At 42.4% G+C, this 23,583-nt stretch overlaps 1 long non-coding RNA gene across 1 annotated transcript in view; it reads right to left on the minus strand.

Moving 5' to 3' along the window:
• Window positions 526–23,583, minus strand: part of LOC110397064 — a 56,140-nt gene continuing 33,082 nt past the window's right edge. The window contains exons 6-7 of the long non-coding RNA XR_002437512.1: window positions 6,890–7,006; window positions 526–1,239 (exon numbers count right to left, since the gene is read on the minus strand). This is a non-coding gene — a long non-coding RNA (uncharacterized LOC110397064). The remainder of the gene's footprint in view (window positions 1,240–6,889; window positions 7,007–23,583) is intronic.

Below are 23,583 nucleotides of genomic sequence, written 5' to 3' on the forward strand. Positions count from 1 at the left end.
TGACAAGTGCTGCACCACAGGGGTGCCTTCCAACTCAAATGATTCTATGATACTATCTAGGCATTTGTTCAGAAGAGTTCTAGCAAGGGAGAAATCATGAGAGCTTGGTAGGCTTGCCTGACCAGGCATAAGAGAGTTTTAAAGAGACTCAATACATGAAATGACCCAGCGCTGTAAAAACAAATTCATGATAAATGACAGAGAAAAATCATAGAATATTTCAAGTTGGAAGCGACCTTTAAAGTCCATTTAGTCCAACTCCCCTGCAATGAACAGGTATAACTGCAGCTCAATCAGGTGCTTGGAGCCCAATTCAACCTGACCCTGAACATCACCAGGGATGGAGCATCTATCACCTCTCTGGGCAACCTGCATCAGCACCTCACCACCCTTATTGTAAAAAAAAAAAAAAATTTTCCTTAGATCCAATCTAAATCTTCCGTCCTTTAGTTTGAAACCATTTTCCTTTGTCCTATCACAACAGACCCTGCTAAAGAGTCTGTCCCCTTCTTTCATATAGCCCCCCTGTAGATACTGAAAGACCACTCCCTTGTAATCCTCATACTTCATATCTACCAAAATATTAAATCTGACCCAAAGGAAATTCCCTCCCCAGTCCTGAATTTTAGACTCATTTGCACCAGATGTGTTGAAAATTATTGAAAAATATTCCATTCAAGGGAAAAAAATTATTTGTTCCTTCCATGGTTTGCTCTGCTTCAACTAGTATTTAAAGCTACTTGCTCACTTTTTCTGCTGCCCAGATATTAGGAATGGAAATACCAGCTGTCCATGCCACTGTAATGATAATACATCAAGCTCAGGCAATGTGTAAACATTTTGGGGAAAAAAATATTTTCTTTCCCTCTCTGAAGAATGCAGATTAGTTTGACTTGAAGATTAGCATCAGTTATAAACACATCTGTCCACAAAGGATCTGGAGATCATTTTTCTTCATTTCAGATAACACTAGGGACCATTAGGAGACCTTTTATTTTCTTTTGATAGTTTGGGGATTTTGTTTTTTCCCTTTGCTGATTTAAGCAAAAAATTGTTTCAATAGGCTCCATGGTCAGCGAGGAAGCAGCAGAGCAGAGCTTGCTGGGAGCCACGGGCTCCTGTGCTCTGGGCTGCTAAGGTCTTCAAGTAAGAGTGAACATCTGCTGCTGAAATGCTTTCCCATTATTTCTTGAATTACATTTTAATTTCAAGAGGTTCCAAGCAGCCATGCTTTTTTAGCTGGAATACAAGAAATATTTCTTTAAACATCTGGAAATTGGCAAGACAATACAAAAGTAAGAATATATTTAAGAATCACTAATCATTTCTGATTAACTACAGCTGCCACTGTGCACAAAGACTCAATACTAGTTAAAAAACACACATGCACACCCAGCCTAGTAACTAATGTCTATGATTTCTCCCCAGCATCCTTTCTAGGGAGATTTTCACCTAAAAATTCTCCGTCATAAATCCTCTTGCTTAGGATGTCTGTTCTAGGCTGGTTCCCATACCAGGAAGCAGGAGAGCCTGGAAAATCTTTGCATTTGTGTACTGAGCCCCTTCACACAGGCCAACTACTTCAACTATCTTTCTGCATCCTCCAGTTTATTCAGCAACAGCACAAGCTCATGTGATTGAAACTGCAATTAAAAAAAAAAATCATTCTTAAAGAAGAATGAATTCTGATGGAACTCACTTCTGCTATGAAAGACTTTTAGGACAGATGGAGCCCAAAGTCATGAACTAAATGAACTCCATGGACAATTTACAGGGATGGCCAGTAGACTACAGGAATGACATTTGTGTGTATATATCAAAAGGCAAGATAAGTGATGGTAATTAATTATGATGGGGAATTAATTATATAGAGAAATTGTGAGACCTGAGCGTGATGTAAATGGTATGGAATATCATCCTGGTTTCAGATGGGACATGGTTGATTTTCTTCACATGGTGTCTGGAATGACGCTGTGTTTTGGCTTTAGGAGAAAACAATGTTGACAACACACCAATGTTTTAGCTGTTGCTGAGCAGTGCTGTACAGAGCTAAGGATGTTTCAATTTTTCAGCATCTTGTACTGTCCTGACAGCAAGGGGGGGCTGAGGCACAGAACTGGGACAGCTGGTCTAAACTGGCCAAAGGGATATTTCATAATATTTCTCTCTTCCTTTTCTGGCTTAATAAATAGTTTTGTTTTTTTTTTTTAAATCTCAACCTACAAGTTCTACTTTTTCCTTTTTTCAGATTCTCTCCTCCATCCCACTGGGAGGAGATGGAGTGAGCAAAAGGCTGTATGGCACTAAGTTGCTTTCTGCGTTAAGCCACAAGAACCTTGCATATCCACAAGGCTTCTGTTGCACCTGTGTTTTACTTGTCCAAGACGGGAGCAAACTGGCAAGGGCCATCACTAACTCTCTGAAAATCCCCTGCCATTCCTCTCTCATCTTCCACTCCACAGCACACAGTTCAATGCTGAACGATGAATCCCATCTCAGATCCACCCCAAACACTTGCCAAGATGAAGGAGGAAAATATTTGAGCTGGTGCCACAATACAGCCTATTAGTCATTCCCGATCTTGGCAAAAAAAATGCTGTGAACAATTTTGTTAATGATATAAAGTTAAAGGCTTCTGCAAGATACTTACAGTCCTCATCAGGTGAATGGCAAAGAGCAAGTCTTGGTTCACACAGCCTTGTCAAACAGAGGTGAGGGGAAGTTGCTGTCACCGTCTACATTTAGTCTAGACAGTAGCAGCGCAGTTTTAGTAAAGCCTTCCAGCGTGTGCAGGGAACTGAGGGAGACTGCCCAGGGTTCAGGCACCACTGAACAATTTATTAGTGGCAGAATACAATGACAACCAACAACACAATGTGTACTGGTTGGAAGGATCTTTGGAAAACTCCAAGGATGGAGATCCCCCACATTTCCGGGTGGCTGCACCACTCTGGGCCAGGGTCTTTCCTACCTTCAACCTGAATTTCTAGCACCACAGTTTCTGGTTAATTCTATTACCAACTAATACTGTAAGCCTTTCCAGCTGCCAAAAAAAAAACAAAAAAAACAAGAAAGAAAGAAATACTGGGATAAATACAGTGAGATAGCATATTGGGTTTTCAACTTGCTACGCAGAGCGAATTCTCTTATTACTTATCATTGCACAGCTCCTCTGTCTTGGGATACTTTTTGTTTCTTAGAAAAACCAGAAACTACAGCCTACCACTTTTGAAAGTCCTTCTTCAGCTCACTCAAAAGAAATACTTCCTACAGGTAAGTACTAACAAGAAAGATAGGCAGAAACAGAATGCAGAAAGTGGACAACCAGCAGACCACCAGTTTAAGGCATAACCAGAAGGTATTGGGAAGAGAATTCACCAGAAAGTGGTGTTCTCACCTCCCCTTTTTTTTTTTTTTAGTAATAGTGCAGGAAGGGGGAGAAAATGAAAAAGAATCTAGATGGGAAAGAAAGAAGGAAAGAAAAAGAAATGTTATTTTGAAAATAATTTCAATAAACTTAAAGAGACCAACCAGGTCCTTTTGAGGAAAACCAAGAAAGTTTATACAGAAAGAAAATCACATATAAATCTTTGGTGCCTGAAAATCTTCGTCCATGAAAATGCACCCTGAAAGACATACTTAGAGAATGAAGTCAAACAGATATATTCTTGCATATCCTAAAAGCTACAGACTGAATGACTCTTTTGCAGGGAAGTTATGTGCCAAGACAGTTATCACACATCCTGACGCTCTCTCTGAGCTTGATAGTCTCAGGACCAATGCCTGTGCACTCACCTACTGCCAGTGCAAAACAGCTTCATCTAACGTGATGCTGAACCTACATGGAACTCTTCTTATCAGTCGCTTCAAAACAATGAAAATTATTTCAATACATACAGTATGATCTGTTTGATCACTACACTTCCGTTCCTTTGCTGGGCCTTAGGAGACCGGTTTTCTTGGCTAGAGTCCCATTATCTACCAGTAGCTGAGAATGTCAAATAGTGGCCATGAAATTATTGTGTATAACCATTTACTTCAGCATGATCCCATACAAGCCAAAGATCAACAAATGAGAAAACAGAAGTAGGAAATGGCCCCTAAATGTTGTGCCCATTTTTTTTTATCAGCTGTAAATGAAAATTGTTAGAATGGTACTGTAGGACACTTTTTTCAAGAAGGTGGGCATCCCTTCCATTAAGCAGTCCGACAAGCTTTGCTGCTGGGCAGTGAGGAGGAGGAAATCTTGCTTCCTCATCTTTTTTTTTTTTAATAGACTAACAAGAAAACATAGAAAAGTTGACATTTTCCTGACAAATCCTTAGAGTTAATCTGTTTTATTCTGGTTGCTGGCATTGGAGTAGTTGAATCCCCACCTACTTAGTTCTCACTTACGGTATATTAATATTTTAAGACATTTCAAAATCTGCTTGATTCCCAAACATAAATTAAAGGGAAAAATTTATGGAAAGGATGCTATAGGTCTGAGATCCTCTACTGTCAGCTGTTCCCCCAGCACTGTCTGTAAGTTACTGGAGGGGCATCCCAGGGAGACTGATATATTTCTTAAAAAAATAAAATAACATGAAGATTTCCAACCATAAAGGCAAACAAAGAAATCAGAAAAGGAGAAAATAAAATTAAGGAGAGGTGGTCCTTCTAGCAAGAAAGGCTGAGAAACTTGAAGGTAAAAAGATTAGTGTACATTGTGACATCTTTTCCTTCCATTGGGATTCAGTTTTTGTGTTTGTTTCTAAATTTTACTAAGTTGTAATGCATAAGGCTTATTAGACCAGAACTGTAATGCATTTAGTTCAGCCATTGTCTCTCTTCACTGCTTGCAATTCCTACTACTAAAGCTTTTGGTATCATAAGCATCCCGAAAAGCTGTTAAAGGCTAAATGCTGAAAATGATAAAGACTTTTCAGTCTGTTTCCAGCAACGTCTGATGAGAGCAGGAGAGGAAAAACCCAGTTTGATCAAGGCATCCGCTTTTAAATCCTCACTGCTGATGTCGTATGACTTTTCTCCCAGAGATCCCTCCTTGGGATCCTTGGTAGGGATCTCTGGGAGCTTCCAGACCTGCCTGGCAGTTGCCAACTCTGGATCAAGTCATTTGTGTCTTCGTCTGGCCAAATATCTAAATCCTCCACACATAGACAAACAACAATTCACCAAGTACTACGGCTTCTCTAAACACCCATTATTATCTTCAAATAAGATCCAAGGATGCTAAAAGCAAAAAAGAGCCCTAAACAAATAAATATAATGGGGATTAGAACATACGTTAATTTTTCCACAGGATAATCTAGTGGATATATAGCCAAAGAGATAGGAAAGCAAAACATTGCTCTTTAATGAATAGTGGAGATTTTTTTGCATGCACATCTTCTCTGTGGGAAGACTTGAGACAAATACCCCTCAAAATCTTCTTAGGGCTTCTATGAAACAAACACTCAAAGGAACGAAGAAAATCTTTACTGACAGCTAGACTACTGAGAAGCTGTATTAAGGAAGTGGCAAGGGAAGAAAAGAAGTCTTGAAGAAAAACTCAAAAAAAAATACCAGAGATTATTGTTAGAGGAAAAGGATACATAAATACCTATATGCCTTTCTGCAGCATCTCTGTTTCTTGATAACTCAGACCAAGAGGTTTGGCTACTGAAAACTGAGCACATCTGTCCAATTATTTTTACAAATTACAAGGTCTATCTGATAAATAAGCATGTACTGAACTTAACAGATTTCATCAGAAATAACATATCCTACACACCAGAAAGAGGTTCATGCAACAAAACAGTAATGTCATGACCAAGGGGGAGATCGCTTAATTAGCTCATTATTTTTCTCAAAAGCACTGGAAAAAATTAGCTAACTGCAGTATGGCTACGTCTGTGTTTCCAATAGTTACAAGACAAATTTTCAAGTGGTGAAACTTTCTAGATTAATAGTTCCTTTTACTTTAATAGCAGTTTATTTCATGTAGATGATGTGGACATTAAGAGCCCCAAAACTCCCTAAAAACAGCTCTGTAAAGTAAAGGCATGAGCCCTCCTTGCTCCAGGGCACAAACCAGGTGATAAAGTCAGGAGCACAGTTTGGGGAGGAAGCATTTTCCAGGGAGACCTTCCCAAATGCTGAGCAAGGTGCAGACCTCCATCCAGAGCCGCTTAATCCTAGGAGCACATCTATCTGGCACATCCCTATGGCCATGCCAGCTCCTTCTGTAAGCAAACTCAACAGGACACAGAGGGTTTCTTTGCTGCGGGCAGTAGCTGCTCTCCCAAAGCAGGAACATGGCACATGGTGCAGGAATGGCTGTGTTGCCCTAGCAGGTGTTACCAGAGCAGCACAATCTGTTTTTGCAGCAAGGAGATGCTTTCCATGAGAATTCTATTTCTTCCCACTCAGGAGGCTGCTGGTGTACAGCAAGTTGTTAGCAGCAGGGCATGTGATGGGAAGGTTGTTTTCTAGACACTGCACACTATCCCTGCCCCAACTGCAAGTACGGGATTGAAATTACTGTTTCTATTTAGTCATACTCAGATATATGGATTTCCTCCAGCTTCCTTTACAAATTTTCTAGATGGAGAAAGTTAAAAATGAGTGTGGTTCAAGAGTTCAATTATTTTTACTTAATCCAATGGAATTCCTTAATTCATCACAAATCTGATGGCCTTGTTGGGAGAACAATAAACATTTGCTCGTGGAGTCTTCTTCTGTGGAGATATTTAAGATCTGTCTGGATACCTACCTGTGCAACCTATTGTTGGGAACCTGCTTTAGCAAGGGGATTGCACACAATCTCTTGAGGTCCCTTCCAACCCCTGCAATTCTATGAATACCCTAAACTTGACAAATTCAAATGTAGTTTTCCTGAGGTACCTACCTGTGGCAAGCTGGACACAAAATCAGGGACTTTCTCTGCAGCATAGAACCCAACAGACCGTCTCTGACCCCCAGGTGCTCTTGGCTCAATATCATGATGCAGAAGAGGATCAGGTAACTGGACCAACAGCAAAAAAAAAAAACGTGGAGATGGCTTTCCCTGAGTGCCTCCCTTTGAAGGAAAGTACACCTTAAGCCCCAACCTCTGTACAGCATCAGCTGTGATGCTCAAGGCACTTGCTTAATGGTGCACTTATCTCCCCCAAACAGTTGTGAATCTGGACTTGCATGCACCTAGAAAAAGAAGCTTTGTTATGCTCTCTAGCATCTCACAGTACTTCTTGTCCCGCTCGCTGCCAGAAAACATGTTATTTTTCTCTCCCCCCCCCCAATATGAACTTTCATTTCCAGACATTTGAGCAATCTGGTACACTGAGAGGCATCGCTCCTGGGGACGGAACTTTATGATTTTAAAAGTCCCTTCCAACCCAAACCATTCTACGATTCTATGACATTGTTTTCTGTTAAGGTTTTCTCCGCTACATTAATATGGCTCTTAATACTTGCTATTTCCTCACTATGAGGTTCTTATACCCTGCAAACACAGCTTCTTTTTGATCTTCTCAAAATTCAGATTGAGCCCTTCAAGAAGTTCTACAAGGTATTTTTTCCAGAAGTCTTCCTTTCTTTCCAAAGTTGCTGTTAAAGAAGAACATGCGCATCGTGCAATTAACCTGCGCCCCAGACAGCAGCCCCATGAGATAACAGCACAATCAAGGCTGCACAGTACTGCAAATACTGTCCAAGAGTTCTGACTCATGATATGTTTTGGGTTTAATTTGCCATAGTCAAAGAGCTCCCTATCCCTAGCTGTACATACCAGCACTGCTGTACAAACAGTGAGGTTACTGCCTTAGCAACTTCAGTTGTTAGCTGAGCACACCAGCATAAGCACCAACTCCAAGCTGTGAATTTGCACCACTGGGTGACCCCGCATACCAGATTGTGTTAAAGGGTCACTCCAACCAGTTAAACATTTTGGACAAAATGGAGCGGTCATCGCCTGCATCTTCCAAATACCAAATGGGGTCAGGAGTGCAGCAAATGATCACTGACTGAAAAACAAAACCCTTCAGAACTTTGATTCAGCAAAGTTAGTACATACACATTTGACTGAGCTAGACGATGCTACTCAAAAAAGAGCTAGAGTATTTGGCAAAAGCTGAGCAGAGAAATCATAGCTGAAACTCATTAAAATTTCCATGCAAGGTTTTTCTTAAAACCCAGCAAGTTGATCGATGTATTTGATTTTTAGTCTTCCCTCTCCTCCTCCCCCCAAGGTCAAGAAAAGTGATTCAGAAAGCTCTCTCACCCAGATCAGTTTCTGATTTACCAGGAGGGCTAAGTGCAGAGCAGGAAACTGGCAAAGCCATCAGCTCATTGAAGATATTTATATTAAAAAAAAAAATGAAAGAAGCAACTACCGTGGCCTTTGCCTTAGCAGTTAGGAGGTATTAAACATCCAAGAAGATCATAGAATCATTAACACTGGAAAGATCACTAAGCTCATCATATCTAGCCATCAATCCATCCCCGCCATGCCCACTAACCATGTCCCTCAGTGCCACATCTCCACATTTCCTGAACATCTCCAGGGACAGTGACTCCATCACCTCCCTGGGCAGTCTGTACCAATCCTCACCACTCTTTCAGAAAAAGTAATTTTTTCCAATGGTTTTTGCTTTTCTTGACATTTAAAGCTATGAAAGTGTTAGGAAGCTATAGCCGAGACCAGTCTGGGCCCTGGGTGGTAAAGACAGGGAAGGCAAACCCACGGGATTGTCCTGGATCAAGAAAAGACAGCTAAGATCAAGAGATCTGCCTAGATAGACAGTCAAGGGTAGACTTTCATGCAAAAGGATTAATGCCACAGGAACAAGTTTCCTACTGCACAGGCCTTTTGGAAAGTTCCACAGTCCTGAGCACAGTGGTTGACCAGAATGACAAGGAAGGATGCATTGGATGAGGGACAGGGTGAACTTATGTCCTGCTGCAGCACATAGCAGGGTTGATTGCATGGCCTTTGAAAGCCAATACAAAGTCAAGATAACAGAAAAGACAGTGCTACCTAAACCATTAAGCTCACCTCTACACCAATAAACCGCTCTCTGGGCAGCTAAAGCAGACACCACAGTTCCTACATTTGGCTGAACACTTTGAAGCCAACCAGCCAGCCAAGAATAAACCAGGAGAAAAGATGGGTTTAATCCTGAGAAGAACACTGGTAAATTACCATATGGAGCTTATAAATGGCTACTGAGACCTTGGGAATACCTGGAGGGGAAGGTCTGATTTAAAATCCAGTTCAGTCTGTTCTTGGACCCTGGATCTCCAGCTATGAAAGATAGTTATGCTGTCAGATAAACCTAATCACAGCCTGTCTTCTGCCGTAATTCAGTTTCTGCCTCACCATCCAATGGAGATATGACTCAGCATCAGTTATAAAAGGAAAATTTCGTTTCTCTCTTCAGTCATTTCCTCCAGATACCGTCTTGAAAAAATAAAATTAATAAGAAGAAACTTATCCTTAAGATCACTCCAACTTTTTAATAATTAGTTTTGTCTTAAGTGCCATGTAGTCTAGGATATATCACATCTTCGGAGATACTGCTTGGTGATTGAACCCAACCCACAGAAGAGAACATTATTATAGCTTTATCTTCCTTTTCTATTTTTTGGCAAAACAGAAACATCATATGGGGAATATTGTCTTTGGGAAAAGGTTGCAGTTTCCACCCCTCAGGAAGGTCAAACTATTCTCAACCAGCTCAGCTCAGAGTAGAGTTTATGGCCCTGGAATTTTTACACTTGGTTTTACCTATTCAAGTTTTAACTCTTTCTAGGGAATTAAAAGCATGTCTTTGAAAATGTGCAGGGATTAAGAGAGCTCTTATATCCAAGGAGAGCCATAAAAAAGAGGCAGTTTTAACTCTGCTAAATTTTTGCTTCTGCAAAGACATATACACCCCTCCAGGCATAGAAGTTTTTGCTACATTATGCGCTCAAGCCTACTCATGGCCTCTTCATCTCTTGACTAACATTTTCTTCTCATCGTCAAAGAAGAGCCAAAAGCATTTCGGAACCTTAAATATTGCTGAAAAGGAGCATTCAGTACAATACAGTCAGGTTAGCAAGCTGCAGCCATTTACAAATTGCCTGAAATGTTGCTCTTTGCCTGGCTTCGTAAGCACAGTCATTTCAGACCCTTTGATTATTTTTGAGTCCATTAGCTCATTTCAGCCCAATTTGACAAAGAAACCTGAAATAAAACTAATCTTTTATGTATATGGTAAAAAAAATCACTGTCCAGAAGAGAGAGAAACACTCCATGAGGTCCCCAAAGGGAGACAGATGTGTCATCATCAGACTTGGCGGTGGCAGCCAGCTGACTGATGGGCACGTGTGTTGTGGCTGGCCATTTAGCACGTGGCTTGTCCTGGACCAGCTCCAACTGTCTGTGCACTAGCATAGCTTCCCCCTAGGCCACAGTGGGGAGGAAAGTTTATTTCTGTAGAAGAGAAATGGGTTTTGCAATAGATCTGCTGCTGCCTGTGCAGAGCGAGACGGGAACAGATGGCCCAAACATGGGGTTAATGCTTGCTGATGAGGACCTGGGAGATGGAGGAAAAGCTGCCAGTGAGGAGATGAAAACCACTCTGGCAGCACAGTCCTGGGCTGGCAGCCAGGGAAGGATGGCGGTTGGTCGGCAAACCACAGGAACAGAGGACACAACACTGCATACAAACACAGGGCTGCCCATGGGACTGCTAGGCTAAGCAAGGTCCATCTTTGGAAGGAAGAGTCTCCTGCCAGCAGGAATGGAACTGAGCTCTTGGGATGGAAAGGTAACACCAGAGAGAGTTGGAGCCCCATCACTGGGTTTCAGGTAGTGGGCTGCTCCTCCTTGACACCAGGACAAGGGAGAACAGAAAGAAATGTCACTCCCCACAGTCCGTTTCTTGCTGATGGATAGGAAGCATCAGAAAGCAGCACATTCAGCAGAATAGTTGCTCTGTCCAGATACTGCTTTTCCAGGGAGAATTAGATTCTTCCCCTACACATCCTATTTGTAGCTATGAAAATGCCCATTTCTGTAGAGGATGAAGAAATGCATATTTGCCACTAGCAGCTTTGCAGGTATTCTCCCTCCTTCCTGACATTAGCTGACTACTGTTCAAAAATCTGCATAAGATATGTCCGTCCCTCCAGTCACATGCTGCCTGTCCCTGGCGTAAAGCATGTATGTTCAGATACAAACTGAATTCCTTAGAACTCATCCTGTTCTTATGCTGTCACAGATATTTCATCCCTCCTCCAACTTGTCCACACTTCCCTCTCTCCCCTCACAACAGGGAGCATAAAATCATTTAAAATCATTAAATAAAAAAAAAAACCACAACAAAACAACACAACACATAAAACATCAGAGCAACTTAACTTGACCAGATGGCATCTGCAAAAAACTGAAATACAAGCACGCATCAATTACTGCAATATACAGCCCTTATAAACTTTCAACAAATATGTTCACATAAATAAGATCCTACATTCTGTATCCTAATTAATTTTCACATTTGTACAAAATCTCTTCCAAGAACGAGAAAAAAAATAAAATAAACACTTGCTCAAAGTTTTTTTCCTCTCTATTCCTCCAAGTAACCAAAAGAATATTCCAGTTTTTTTCTATTTAAGAATACTTGAAACTCATTCTCTAGTTTTGCAATGAATCTGAAGGAAGGCTGATTTTTCCCACAAGTGCATTTTTTTTTTTTTCCTCTGGAAGGTGTTCCAGAGGCTTGAATGAGCAAGAAATTTACTATTGCTTAAGATTAAAATGTGAAGTCAGCAAGGCAAAAAGCAATCTGACTGCAACAAGATCCCAAACCAAACTGCAGAGGAAAACTAGCATTTTCTAAATAACTGATTCTTTGGCTCAGTAATTGAGTCAGGCTGAGAGAGCTGGGACAGTTCAGGCTGGAGAAGAGAAGACTCTGGGGAGACACGAGAGCGTCCTTTCAGTATCTAAAGGGGGGCTATAAGAAGGAAGGGGACAGACTCCTTAGCAGGGTCTGTTGTGAAAGGACAAAGGAAAATGGTTTCAAACTAAAAGAGGAGAGACTTTGATTGGACATAAGGAAGAAGGTGGTGAGGCACTGGCACAGGTTGCCCAGAGAGGTGGTGAATGTCTCCAGGGACAGAGCATCCAAGGTCAGGCTGGATGGGGCTCTGGGCACCTGATCAAGCTGTAGGTGTCCCTGTTCACTGCAGGGCAGTCGGACTAGGTGACCTCTAGGGATCCCTTCCAACTCAAATGATATGATGATTTTACAAAATAGGAAAGAGGGAAGACTTCCAGGATGAGATATAGGCTATTCTGCAAATCCAAGTGATTTTGGCTAGGATGAATGTAGCCTTTGCACTGGCGTTACTTCCTACCCCAGCTTCAGTGTTTGGCACACAGCTCATTGTGATTAAGTGATATGGGGTGAAATTTTCAGTCAAATTTTCATCAAACCTTTTCATTTGAGAAATATTTTGTTCTATTATCCTCTACCCAGCCAATATATGAGAACATAAGATGAATTTAAGAACTGGTTTAGCTCTTCTTGTACTAAACATTTTTTAGTGACTAAACAATGAAGTTTTACTTTCAACTTCCATTTCATGAAACATTTGCTCATAACCTAGCACAGAGTCTGGCATTTTCTAGAACCACATCTCAGGAGAGAGAGAGCACTATGTTTTGGCCTAAATATTTAATACTTCTCTGTGCATGTCTGCTTTCTCTAAATGAATTAGTATCCCACTGCCCAGGCTCAAAAGACCCCTGAGGAGCATTGTGAGCAAGACCATCCTGTCCATAGCAGAGCACTTGTCAGCAGCATGAGCCAGCCGGCAGGAGAGGCATGCAGGGACAGCGGCTGCCTGGGTTTTGCCAGGGTAGGTCAGGAAGCTAGCACAAAAACAAGGCATGGCAAATCAGAAAAGGTGAAAGAAATCAAGGATGGAGGCAAGCCATGTCAGCCAGTGCTGAGGATAGCATGCATGCTGAGCTGAAAGGTTGCAGGAGCTGCATGCAAAGAGCCATTCACCTAGGAAAGGAGATAGGAGTTTGTTATCTATCATGCAGGTGACCAGTCCAGGGGCACCAATCCCATAATCCACCCTAGAAGTGGGACCAGTCTCCCCAGCCCTACAGAAAGGCTGGTCTTGCAGCCCCTATTCAGGGCAGAAACATTGCCCTGGGCATCAGGAGATCAGTCTTCCCCCAGAAAAGTGTCTTCACTTGACTTTGTGGCATTTTCGCATTGAAAGGTATCACTAGTGGTTCCAACCAGGGAGTTTTCATCCCCTGTTCAGTAGGACACGGGCAGCTGCAAGGGTGCACATCCCTGTACCACCAATGGTGAAGCTGCACACAAGTAGCCACGATGGGAAAGTACTTATCCAGACAACTGTGTTATCCTAGCTATGACTATGCAGCTGAGGCAAATGAAAAAAACACCACCACAACAACGCAGTTTTGTGGTCTGGTTCAAAGCACACTGCTCTGGCACGTCCCAGTGAAAACCAGCTCTTTCCCTGTCGCCCCCTACCTTTGTTTGACCTAACCAGCTTAGTGCAGTTCACACCTTCACTGTGTACTGCAGATATAATGCATGTCTGTGTGCTTTATGGATGTGTAGGAGTTTGCAAAATTACATGTTTCAGCTCCAATCAAATCTTTTGTTATAGAAAAAGACCAAAACAAAGCTAAGGGTTGTGAGAGACAATGGTTTCTATTAATCACAGCAGAAACACCATGACCTCTCATTTGCAAAGAGATGGAAAATGTGGATACATTCTTCTAGAGGAGGAATTGTCAAACATGACCTGGCTGACAAGGAAGATGAAAGCTGACAGATATGCAACATTTTGTGTGAAGGAGGTTGACAAAACTGGCATTCAGTCTCAAAATGCCATAGAAGGGATTATACGACTGTTTCTCTACAATAATTTACTCTTCATGCTACTGGGCTCTCCTTTAAATGCTGTAGAATGATATTGGATTAAGAGCTTTGATTTTTGTTTTTTCCTCTTTTTTTTTTCCTTCCCTTTTCAACCTGTGCTGAAGGCCACTTGGATTTGTTCTGATGTTAATGACTCAGTGACTCTGAATTATAACATCAGACCATGCTTCTATCAGTTTTTTTCCTCATACATAAGGGAATTCTTCCCAGAACATGCAATTGCTGAATTTCTCTCCTTGCCTAAGCAACTGGCAGTCATCTTGTTCAAATTTGCTACGAAGTAGGGATGCCAATTTCTCTGACAGAAGGGCTATGTTTTTGGGTTGTTTTGTTCTGTTTTCCTTCACAGTGAATGCTTTCCTCCTTTTCTGGTGGTTTTGCCCTTCCCTTTCTTAGAACACCTCCTCTGCTAGAATCAGGTCACCAATTCAAGCCACACCATCCTGAGCAAACTACCAAGGCTTTGACGGCTTTTCCAGAGAAAGACTTCTCTCTAAGGAGAGACACTTTCCTGAAATGGGTAAGAAATAGGAGGGGAAGAACTAAAGAAACTCAAGGCAAAGTTATCTGAGTGATCCTACTTATCTAACTGCAAATCCAGATCCCATGAAAATGGGAACTTCTTCCAACCTCTAAACTACCAGAGCATAGAAGAAACAACATGGTGTTTTAAATGGACATGGGCAGAGTATAACCAGAGGATAATCCAACCAGTAGACAGGTGGATTCCTTGGAGTTCATGAATCTACAGTGAAGGGAAGCACAAATTCCTGAGAGATTTGTAAGAGCCTATAGAGAGATGCCTTTCCTCCCTCATAAGAGATTGGGCTGGAATCTCTCCTTCAGCCATCTGTCATTCTGTTTTGGTTTAACCTACCAGGCAGCTCAGCACCACACAGAACATGTTCCAAAAACAGTGGAAGGCAGAGAACTGAGAGAGCAGAGGAGAACGTCTCTGGGAACTAGGCCTCAAAAGAGCAGTGCATTCACTTGGAGGAAAATTAGAAACAAACATCTATGCTTATCAGCACAGAACCTCTCCTGGACAGGAGATAAGATAGGCCTGCCTCTGAGGAGATAAAGGCATTGGGTTGTTTTTTTTGGAGAGTGACAGTATGCAAAGGATTCAGCAGTTAGCCCCAGAGCAACCCAGGACCCTTGTCCTCAGCCCAGCCTGCACCACATCAAGTTACGCATTCGCTGTGTGCGAATACCATAAGGAGCCATACATAGGATGGGACTTTGAATAACGCTGAGGCATTGCCCTAAATTCCTGTTGGAGAAAAGGAGATAGAAAGAGGCCTTGTGGGCAGAAACACAGTAATTGTGGGGAGCAGACCAAGCTTGCTGAATAGCCACAGCCTAAATGGGAAGGTGCTTCTTTCTTTGCCCATACCCAGAACGTTGTCAGAGATGCTCTCTTGCTTTGTCAAGCCTCTCCTTCAGCTAGGTGGTGGGGTTTTCTCTTCCAGCCTCCGCCTAGATGCTTATAGCCACCAGCACAAGGAAAGGAGCTGCCAAGTTTGCAGGCAGCAAGCACCTCCTTCACGTAGCCTCTTTGCCAGCACACCCTGAATCCGCAGCTGCTCCAATGATGAGCATATATCTTCAGCAAAAGAAAACTCAGCCCTACAGCATCCTAGTCCTGATGGACCGCGCAGCTTGGTGTCAGGGCTACCTACGCATTGGCTCCATTAGCTTTCACACATTTGGCTAAGATATCTCAAGTCTCTGCTTAGCATGTCATTCGGTCTTATCATCAAAGCTTTCACATGAAGGAGTTGGGCATGTTCAACCTGGAGAAGAGAAGGCTCCAGGGAGACCTCATTGCAGCCTTCCAGTACTTAAATGGAGCTTATAAGCAGGAGGGAAATCAACCTTTTACACACATAGATAATGATAGGACAAGAGGGAATGGTATTAAACAAAGAGAAGGGAGATTTAGATTAGATGTCAGGTGCAAACATTTTGCCGAGAGGCTGGTAAGATGCTGACATAGGCTACCCAGAGAAGGTGTGGATGTCCTATCCCTGGAGTTGTTCAAAGCCAGGCTGGATGGGGCCCTGAGCAGCATGCTGTGGTGCATGATTTAGGGATTGGCAACCCTACCCATAGCAGGGGGTTGGAACTGGATGACATTTGATGTCCTTTCCAACCCAAGCCATCCTATGATACCAGCTTCAGTTGAATTCCAGCAAGCTTGTAACATACCAATATAGCCTAGACTGCAGGCGCAGAGGAGCAACCACCAGTAACGCAACAGTGTGCAAGTTTACCATGCACATCAGTGGGTGATGGGAAAATTTCTGCACTGTTTTGTGCTTGAGCAGAAGTCAGTGTAAGCCAAACTAGGCTTAGAGCAACATTATAGCTATTTCAGCTATGCTACAAATAGGGTATCAGCTGTGCAGAAATTATCTCTCCCTATTTGACTACCCAACCAGTGTTCCTGGGACATAGGAATGACAACAACAAAGGATGGGGACTTTCTTAAAGGTAAGCCACATGCATTATGGCACAATATCTATTTACAAGCCTTCCTTTTCAGTGCAAGCATGAGACTGTTCTTCACTGTAACACAGCAGACACATGGTCCAAGTGATGGGTTCCTTAGTGTACAGATAGCCTGCAGGATTTTGAAGATGCCACATCTTTCTAGACATCTGTGCACAGCGGATCAGTGTGGCCATCCTACCTTGGATGAACTGGGGCCAGATCAGCTGGAAGCAGCCTTTAGCACAAAGACAAGGAGACACCTTGAATACCCATATGTCTGCAAGCCTTCAGGAAAGAGATGAAATGGGCATCACCAGAGGACAATATTCCTGTATTACATAGTCAGAAGACTTTGGTTTATGACAACAGAAGATAAATGATGTTTTTTGTAGGCTGGTGATATCTCTGTGTAAGTCAAGCAGTAGAGCTGCACAGGTTGCTTGGAAAGGATCTGAAAGTGATATCGCCTTCACTTCTGATGTGGCTTCTAGGGACAGAAGTGAGAAAGAGGGAAAGTCACAGCCTACTCTGCCTTAGTTTCAACTACCCTCATCCAAGCAGCAGCATCCAGAAAATGCTCTTCCCCTCTCATTTACTTGTCCCTTTGTTACTAAAACTCCCCACTGGCGTCCACCTGATCCTAGTGGGATTGCTCATCTCTGTCCCAAGGACAGGGCCTGCACCACGAGTGTTGAACTTCCATGCACACATGAGCAAGCTTAGATGCCCCTTGTTCAAGATTTTACTGAGCACTCATGGCCCTAACACTCCTTTCCTAAGGAAAAACAAGATGTCCCATAGAAGAAAAGAAAGATCCCTACAATTTATGGCTTTTCCTTTGTTCTCCTCTCTCTTGTTTGTAATTAATTAGTTGAGCAAAGTTGCTCTCTATCTCTCCCCCATGCAGTATCTCAAGCTTCTGTTTATTCTTTCCCAGCCAGAGTACAGGGTTGCAGGTGATAGCACACCACATGCTTGGTACTTGTCATGGCAGAGAGACTGGATTACAAAATGCTCACAGGCTCATTGCTTTCCAGGCAGAATTCAATCAAGGTTTAAGGTCTATGAATATGAAGCTGGTAATCCCAAAGATAAACAGGACTTGAGGCAGGGACTTGCGCAAGTAGTCTGCAACAAGAAATAGCATTTAGTTGCAAGGAGCTTTTACTTCAGTGTTACTTTTGCCAGGGCCCACTAATAATTTGGAAAAGCACACTCATCTAGAGCCAGCCAATGCAATTACAAATACAGAAAAAGCCTGATTGTTTTTCCATGCATGAAACATTAAGAAAATTAGGCATTTCCCTCCAGTCCAAGTATTGACTGTAATTATAGATAGCAGGCAGCCTTAGCTGTTATAAAATATTGAAGTGCTTTTATATTGCTACTGCTCTAGTTTACTATTTAGGGCCAGGAGAAAGGTTGCCATTTAATGAAGTACAGTTTCACAGAACAATGGAAAGGAGGCCCATTACTACATAGTACCGCTGCCCTTTCTATTATTAGCATGAAAGCACTTGCCAGATGAATAGAAACCAGTTTAAACTCTATTATTTCAGTAATGTTAATTTGCCATGAGCAGCTCACCCTCCAGGTAACCTCTGCTTGGAAGAAAGATTACTATCTGACAGAACCATATTTAGCACACTTCAGTTGCTCAGTTTCAAGGTGCTTTCCTAGCACGGCCAGGGCAGTCATGGGTCAGGGAAAACAGGTCCACCTGCAAGTGTTTCTTTACAGTCGGGATTTGTCCTTCAGCTGATGGCATCAGGCAGCACACAAGAATTCAACCACTGTCCAAATCACTCTGCCTTCCCCTGGTTTTGCAGGTGAAAGCTAGCCTTGGAGACATCTGTGACCCTGGACAAGGTAAATGAACTGGAAAAGGGTGCCCAGAGCCACCTGAGGATAGGCTCAAAAAGTGTCTGGGCTGCTCAGAGACAAATAATGACAGTCTTCCACATATCATAGGAAGGGATTGTTAATATCAAGAGAAGGTGAAATTGCCTGGAGGTCCTGTAAAATTCTCCAAAACGTTATAGCAGGTCTGGTTGTGATTACGGAACTGCTGATCTGAGCAGGTTTTGTGGGGAAAAAAATATAGTAAAACAAAAAAGAAAGGGGGGGGAGGGGAAGATAAAAGAAAAACAAACAAAAATAACCTCCACTAAAAACAAGTGACTCGAACTCAGAAGCTACCACCAAACTATGCTTTGCTTCTAGAAGGTGTCCAACATTGCAGGTGAGCAAGGCCTTTCAGCCCTACTCCAAAAAGGACTCAATCACAGTATATTCGCAGCACTTTCCCAAACCTGCAACCCTGAACATCAGTTCCTTTAGAAACAAGGAGCCAATTTTCCTTCCCATATTCAGGCTAGGTGGTGAAAGGAGATTATTGGGCACCTCTGCTGTTCTGGATGGGGAAGTGCATGCTACTCAAGACCTACTGAGTGGAGGGACAGAAGTAGGCTGGTAAGCTATTGCTAGTATCCTAGTAGTAGGCTGACTAGGGCAGTCTCTAGGCTGCCACAGCTACTACCATGTAGGAAACGGGGTGGTTTCCTGGCCCAGATACGTAGGCACAGGACCAAAGAGAGCAGGAATTTTCCAGACCCAAGGGGACCAAGACAAATAGCCTGCATCAGGCCAGGTAAGCATCTAATTTGCTTATTCAAATTCAGCTGTTTCCCTACATTGTGCTCCAGTGAATTGGCTAACATTGCTTTTAAAAGTCTTGCTGTGAACTAAGAAAATAAAAGGAAGGAATGCATTAAAATTCCTCAGGAGCAGTACCTACAATCATATCTTAGTATGATTTTATATTCAGTCTATTTTAAAAAATGAAAAAGTCATCCTCCAGAGCTTAGAAGTTTCAAGGCCTATCAGAGGAAGATGCCTATGCTAAGGTTAAATCTGAATTTAATTAGTCCCAAGTCTTGAAGGAATAAACTTAAATACCAGGCTAAGATACCCTTGCTGACAGTCAGATTATCTTGAGGAGATAAAAACAAGCTACAGCTGTGATTTTTGCTCTACTACAATAATCGCAGAGTTGCACACAAAAAGCAGAAGGTACCATTCATATCCTTTGATTAGCAGCGTTAAAGTACCATTCTTACAACACAAAGGCTTGTTATCTCTTTTGTACTCATAGCCTCCTGCAGTAGGTAAAACAGCCAAAATAAAATAAAATTAATCACTTTCCTGCATATAGTTAAAATGCAGCTGGCATCTATTCCATAAGCTATTCAGGGCTTCCACTACCTTCCACTGCTTCAACGCTTCCACTCATCCTATTCAAGCAACAGTTACTTTAACAAGTACCAGCTCCCAAATACTCTGCATCAGAACAGTCCAGCCCAACAACCACTTTAACCCAAGCATCATCTTCTTGCAGTGACACCCTAATTGTTCAATCAATACATACCTCAACACAACCAACTAACGCATCAAGACTTTACTGCCTTGTTGTTTAATTAACAAAACCGAAAGGCTGTCCCCTGTGTCAAAAGAAAATTGCTTCCACTTCCCTTTCTGCTAAGCAAATTTAATAAATAAATAAATAAAACCCAGACCAGCGGTCACAGCTTTCAGGGGTTCAGTTGCTTTATCAGGTCAACAGCCTACTGCCTGGGGTGGTTTGTATCCCAGATGATTTAACAGGTTAAGATCATAGAATCATCATTGAATCCTTTGAGTTGGATGGGACCCTTATGTGTCATCTAGGGTAATTCCCCTGCACTGAACAAGGTCACCTACAGCTTGATGAGGTGCTCAGAGCCCCATCCAGCCTGACCTTGAATGTCTCCAAGGACGAGGCTTCCACCATCTCTCCGGGCAATCTGTGCCAGTGCCTCCCAACCCTTAGCGTAAAGCACTTCCTCCTTATTTCCAATCTGTATCTCCCCTCTTTTAGTTTGAAACCATTTTCCCATGTCCTATCTGATGACCTCATGGACCAACACCTTTGCAGACTTATTTCTGGAACAAGTGCCCTGAGCATCTAAAGGAATAAAGTAAGTTGACTTACAAGTATGTTGGTTCAGAAAGAAGAGAAATATGTATTTACTGAATATTATCTTCTTGAAGGAAAGCTGTTGCCAGAGCAACTGGGTTTATCACAGAAAGTGTTAAATTTCGGAGCAATCATCCTTCCTGTAGAGGAGATCTTTTCTAATTGTCTATTTAAAAAATGCTCTGAAATATCAAAATCATTAATAAAATAATTTCCACACTCCATTAGGGATGTAGCCATGGTAAATAATGAGTTTATTTTGTTTTCTCCACTGGAAAATTGCCTTTTAAATTTTAATCACTTCTCTAAAGCAACTGCCAGTGTTCTTTTTTCTATAATGCATTTATATACTGTATATTAATTTCATTGCCAGTTTTGATACATACAAAATGGCATTACATTAAAAGTATAAATAAAGCACAGCAGCACGCCTGCTGGAATACAAAACACAGCAGTGATTTCATCAGTACATCAAAAGAGATCTCAGACCGCTCTCCATCCTAGCAAGCATTTCTCCTGAGAAACCAAGCTAGATTTAGACATAACTGAATGCAAGGAGAAAGTTTCTGTGCTGGACTTCAAATACTCTGTGAAACATTAAACGGAATTTTCTACTCTTAAAAAGGCCTCATGTTGTGCTTTGGGGAAGAAAAGACACATTTAAACGTAAAAATGTTGAAAAATTGTATGAAAGATTACATTTAACCCTCCGCTCTATAACAGATGTTCTCCCAAACGATTTAGTTGTCCTGCTAAAGCACATTGCAAAAGCCTGACTTGACAGTTTTTTGAGTAGTTTGCCTGATTCGCCCATGGCCATATCCTCAGGGTAGTCAAGCAGTTACTAGCAATGGCATCAGAGTTTGGGTCCTCAGTAGCAGCAGATAATATAAGTGCACATGCAGGGGTGGTGATCTGCAGCTAGCTGTTCAAACAAGCTTTCCAGCGCACAACATTTGAGCATCTACACCTGGCATTCAAGGGTGGCATTTGCTGCCCAGTGACATGATGATAGATGAGTGTAGATGCAGAAAGATGGCATTTGAAAAATGGTGTTTGGGCATGGAACAGGGCAGGCCTGCAGAGAGATGTGGTTTAATTAAAAATTGCATCCTTTTCTTGACAATTTACACAAGCTAGGGAAGAGACTGCTTAAAAAAAAAAAAGCTTCACAACTTCACTTTGAGAGAAACTGCAAAAGCTAGAGGCTAGAGCTATTTAAGCATCCGACTTCAAAGACAGAAGTAGGAGGTCTCTCCAGTCGCACAGGGAAAAGACTGGACTGGGAAGTGCTGAAGTCTCCTCTGCAGATGTTAGGGGAGCATGCTTGCCTATTCTGGGTATAGCTCCTTATGCCTTCGCTGCTTTGGCTGCCCAGCTCTGCTGGGCTATGCATAACAAGACAGTGTTTTTTCTGGCACAGCATGGGTTCACCAAGTGGCACACTATTCTCCTGGCCCCGGGTTTAAATTACACAGGCATGCCTTCCTGTGGACTTCCCAACATGAAGCATTTGTGTGCTGCAGGGCAACCCTATCTCACTCAGATCTGGGAACGTCACAAGGCAGAGCTGCTGCATACAAGAAATGGCAAATATGCTCTGATTATAGTTCTTTCTCCACCTCTGTCACACTCCAAAATCATAAAAGGTACTTCGAGTCTTGTAGCCAAGGCAAAATAGCTGAACAGCAACAGGAACAGATTTAAGGGAGGAGGAAAAAGAACAACCCTCCCCACACTGTTCTCCGGACAGTACTGAAAGATCAAACACACTGCTGTTAAAGAAGATACTGTAAACCCTCGCAGTGTAGTCAACCAAATATCTGTGGAAGAGTCTCTCAATTCAAGAACAGTAAGGACAGCAAACACTCATACCTGCATTGTCCTAAGAAGCCTCTTCTCATTGCAAGTGGTGACAGGCAAGTACATTTGGAATAAAAGGATAGCAGGTCTATTAGAGCTCCTTGATAAACAATGGCCCTGCTGAGTGGGGAAACAGTCGCACATGGAAAAACCTTATCGGAGAGAGCGCAAGTGATGCTAAACTGAAGAGGACAAGAAAAAAAGAGATAAAGCAAGAATTTTCCTGTTCTTAGCAGGAAAAAAAAAATGGGGGTGAAGGAAAAGGCATCAGTACACAGTTTTCTATAGAAAGGTCTTCAGCTCCTGGGAGCCTGGACAGAGTTCTCCACTTGTGACAGCTAATGGAAGGTGTCAGTATATCCGATTCATAGAAAAAAGTGTCATGGTGACAAGATCAGCCTTAAGATCTTAGGTACTGTCACTCAGATTCCCAAACGTGGGCTTGCAAGGATCCATCAAAGAGAAAGCAGCTGGGAAGGGAGCCCTTCCCACCACTGAAGACCTCCTGCAGCCTCTGAGCAGAAGGGTTCTTGACAACACCCTAGAGTTTAAGCAGGAATTTGACAGTGCAGTGACAGTACAGAGTTCACACAGCCTCTGCCTCCCAGAAGCACTGGGATGCTGCTCATCCGAGCCACTGGGGAATCGCTGTTGCTGCGATCTCCAGCAGGACAAGAGCAGAAAGTAGAGGCACACTGCACAGTTGAGGGCACGATGCATGGAACTGTCCTGGTCAAGGGAGTAAAATAGCTTTTATGTAATTAAATTACGTAATTTCCTTCCAAAATAGCTTTTACATAATTTATCTGCCTGGGTTGGGTTTGTCTCCCGGACAGATTTCATACTTCCATACTCTCCTTGAGAATCTCTCTGCTGCTTAGTTTTCTTTGCTTTCCTCTTTCTGGGCTTGCCCGTCTCCAATTACCGCAGGCACAGCATCCTGTCACCAGCAGTCCCAGTGGATTTGGATCTGGTATCCTTGCGTCCTGCCCTGTCCCAGCATGTCTCCTCCTCCTGACAGGCACGACACTTTCCCAGACTTTTTCCTACAATTTTATTTATTTAACAACTGGGACTTTCATTACTTCAGCCACCCTACAGAAAAGATCACAGGAAACTATTCTGGCATAAGGCAAAAGGTGATGGAGGGTCACCTTTTTATCTTTTATTTCACAAAAGCAGGGAAAAAAAAATGCAGGAAGTTTTCAGACTGAAAAAGGGTTTCCCTCAGAAATTTCACATAGTAAGAAA

This window comes from Numida meleagris, chromosome 3, assembly GCF_002078875.1.
Source record: "Numida meleagris isolate 19003 breed g44 Domestic line chromosome 3, NumMel1.0, whole genome shotgun sequence".
NCBI classification, from domain to species: domain Eukaryota; kingdom Metazoa; phylum Chordata; class Aves; order Galliformes; family Numididae; genus Numida; species Numida meleagris.